This window comes from Lolium rigidum, chromosome 4 (genome assembly GCF_022539505.1).
Source record: "Lolium rigidum isolate FL_2022 chromosome 4, APGP_CSIRO_Lrig_0.1, whole genome shotgun sequence".
Lineage (NCBI taxonomy): Eukaryota > Viridiplantae > Streptophyta > Magnoliopsida > Poales > Poaceae > Lolium > Lolium rigidum.
The window spans coordinates 31,929,795-31,933,671 of NC_061511.1; positions in this window are offsets into that span (position 1 = coordinate 31,929,795).

Genomic DNA, 3,877 nt, shown 5'->3' on the forward strand with positions numbered 1-3,877 from the left:
GGGCAAAAACTTTGTATTTGATCAAAGGCTCCAGTAGTAGTCGAATAATTTACCCCGTCGCCATTCTCTTTTTGTTTTGCGTGTCGACAAACTTTCCCTTGTCAAAATCTCTTCACCTCTATGAATAGCCGAAATTTTTTCTGCTTCGTGGGTCCATTTTTCTCACCACGTTGTCACGTCGTGCAAGTGGGGGACACACGTCCTCCACTTTTCCTGGCGCACGTTCTGTAACCTCGTCAATGTTGAAATACTAATTTGCCCTTGTTGCCACGTGGTAATCATCTCCTTCATTCTTTCTTCATCCAACGGTTCCGTCGGTTCACCGCACCTCTATATAAGATCTCCTTCTTCTTCCTCGAGCACTTCCGCTCGCGCCGTTCTCTCGCTCTCCGCCGCAAAATCTCCCCTTGCGCTCCACCGCTGCCAAAGCTCTTCTCTTCGCAGCTGCTCGCCATTGCCACCGTTGATGCCACCGCGTCGCTTAACCAGGCACAAGACTCCCGATTCTTCCATGGCCGCCGCGGATCTAGGAACCGCGGAGTGGGAGAGGTCCAAGATCACAAACCAAGACCTGAACCTCCCGAAGAAACCGGGAATCACCGCGAAACCCAAAGCGGTTTGCTTCCCCAGACGAAGAAAGCTACCCGAGCCCCCCAATGGGGTACCGGGTAAGTTTTGTCGACCATCTCATCCGTGGTTTATCCACCCCCATCCATCCTTTTCTCCGTGGGCTACTCTTTGTCTACGGACTCCAGCTTCACCACCTCACGCCAAACTCAATCCTCCACATTTCTATTTTCATCACACTTTGTGAAGCCTTCCTTGGCGTCTCACCTAATTGGGCGCTGTGGAAGCGCATTTTCTTCTGTCGCCGCAATGGCTCTCCCAATGTCGCCTATAATATAGGCGGCGTTGTTATTTCTATTCGTTCTACTGCTGATTACTTCGACGTCAAGCTCCCTGACTCCGTTCAAGGTTGGCGCAAGAGGTGGCTATACATTCGGGAAGAAAACAATGGCTGCCTCGAGGATAATATTCCTCCTTTTGACGGTGCCGAAAAAATTCTTCGTCGCCGTTCTTGGGATGCGGAGGCTACCGAGGAAGAAAGAACTTCGACCGAAGCCCCGATGACTCGCATCCATGAGTTGCAAAATACTCGTGGCAAAGAATTGTCGTGTATCCAGCATTATAGTGTATTTCCTTAAGAGTAGAGTTCAGCCTCTTCAAGCTCGCAAATTTCCTCTCTGGAAATATACTGGCAACGAAGACGTGGATCGGCTGTCGGTGGATTTGGAAGTCAAGGACCTGGAGAGGCTTGTCCGAAAAATCACCTCCCTCAGCAAAAAAGATTCCATCCCTTCTTCTTGTCGCGTAAAACCATACAGCGCCACCCACGCACTTCCTAAGGTAAACATTGTCGCGCAATTTTTACTGCCTTGCTTTTTTGCATTGTTTGCTTCGTTCTGATATCCTTCCCTCTTTTTGGACAGAATCATCCAAATCTTGTTTCACTTCCTCCTCTTCCTGAAGGTGGGGAAGTCGAAGAAAGGGCCGTTATCTCTAATGATAACCAAGAGGCCTCCTCTTTAGTGAATGAACCCGCAGATTCTCGAAAATCTGCGGGATCCGCTGAAAAAGATGTCTGCTTCGAAGACACTACATCGGCCCAATCTCCTCCTCCCGCTGATTCTCCAAAGAACAAAAGGAAGAGGGGTGATGTCGAAGATTCCGGGACTTCTAAACCCGAAGAAGCTGCTCCTTTACCGCAAAAGGCAGCTTATGACCCATATCTTGCGAGTATCATCAGTTCGTAAGTTCCCTCTTTTATTTTCCTATTCGAAGAATTTTTGCTTGCCTTGCTTTTTACACTGCCACCCTTTTGCAATAGTGATGATGACGAGGAAACGCCAACTGCGGATGTGGCTGCTCGAACGAGTATGTCACATACCCTAGTTATTTCAGAGCCACGAGTTGAAGGAGAGGAATCCTCGCCTCCTCAACAAAACATCGGCGCTTCTACTCCTCCTTCTAGCCTCCGAGCCCCTTCACCGAAAAGGGCAAGGAAGGAGATTGTCTCGGAGCCTACTCTCCAATTGAGTAGCTCTTCGAACCTTCTCATGGAAGATGTAAGTTCTTTACTTTCTTTCTCAGTGTTTATGTTTTCTTTGTTTGCTTCTGCGTATCTCTATATTTTTCTCATACCCCCATTCTCTCTTTGTCCTCTTGCTTTTATAGCCTCGTGATCAAGGATCTTCTTCGCATCGGTGCCCAATTTGTTGGGTACCGTGAATATGCAAATAAAGCTGAAGGTAATGCTCGCTCCTTCTTTTTGCCTCTCGTTCTTTTGTTCCCTCTTTGTTGTCGAGATTTGTAACTATATTTATTTTCCATTGTAGAAAAACTGGCGGAAGCCAATGATCGTGCCAATACACTTGCTCAACAATTAGAGCAAAGTGAAAAGGCTCGCAAAAGGCTGAGTCGATGCTATTGATGCACGAGCAGAGGCCGATAAAGCCAAGGCTGACGCCGCCGGTGTCGAAGATCTCGTGAAAGAGGCTTCACACCGCTGAAACTTCCCTGAGCGATCACATAGCCGCCCAATCTGCTCGCGAGGAGGCGATCCGTAAGCGTTTAACGACGCAGAGTCGCCGCTTCGTAGGTAAGTACCACGCATTATTCTTTTGTATTTTCTTCTCTGCACTCGTTTGTTGCTCAATTTTTCTTTCTTGACAGCTAGAACAGCTCAAGAATTTCAACTTGATGAACCCGCCAATGATTCTCTTCTCGACGCCCTTTCACTCCTTGAAGTTCATGGATCAGAGGCACGCGAAGGCATTGATCAGGCTAAAGCGGGGTTGTCGCGGCTTTTCCCTTATTTCTTCCCCAAGAAAGAGGAACCCGCAACTTTCGTTGACCTCGCCAAGTGCTTCAATCCATCAGAAGATCTTGGGCTAAGGGTGCGTCATGAAAATATGAAGGTTGCCGTGGAGAATACCGTCGCCTTGGTTGCTCACAGCCAGCAGTCTATCGATTGGTCGAAAGTTGGCGACACTGATCAGATAGAACAGTCAAGGTGGAGGTCTTTGATCAAGGCAGCTAAGCCCAACACGAGGAAAATCCTGGCTTATATCGGGATCAAGCCATCTTCGACTCCTAGCTCATCAAAGCCGGAGGTCTAGTTAAATGCCTCTTTGCTTTTTCTTTTAGCATACCTCTTTCTTTTGGCCTTGTCGCCGTAGTGTTATTGGCGAGAACCGCTTCGTGCCCCTCTAGAAGGTCCTTCTTTTGTAATAGACATGTATATATTATGGAGATGAATGGAAATCTATCTTTGCTCAATGATTGATGTCGAAATATTTCTTTTCCAGCTTAATTTTTGACAATTATACGCCAGCTCTCCGGTTCCTCCAATATTTTACCTTCTCCCCCAAGGAGAACTCCCGCCGATGCTTCGACCGTCGAGGATTCCTTGCCGCAAGAATTAGACGAACTTCGACATCAACTTCAGTTCGTGAAGAAGCAATCACTTGTGCCGATGGAGAAGGCTCGTAAGTCATCCGAAGCCGAGGAAATTGCACTCCAACAAGCACAAACCGCTATTGCTGAAAAGGAATCGGCCGTTGCTGAAACCACCGCAGCCTACGTCTCGAGAAAATTCCATGCTCCAACTGTTAATAGATGCTAGCTTGGATATGGCGGGTATGTTTGATTATCTTTTGTCGCGCTTCATTTTTCTTTGATGCTTGCCTCATTGTCTACCGACCTTTGCGAGAAACAATAGGTGCTTTTTTGGATACTCGCTGCTGAAGATGAACGTGTCGAGGCTCGCTCCAATGTGCTTCTTCGGCTTGCGCGTGATCATGGGTCGACTTTTGGG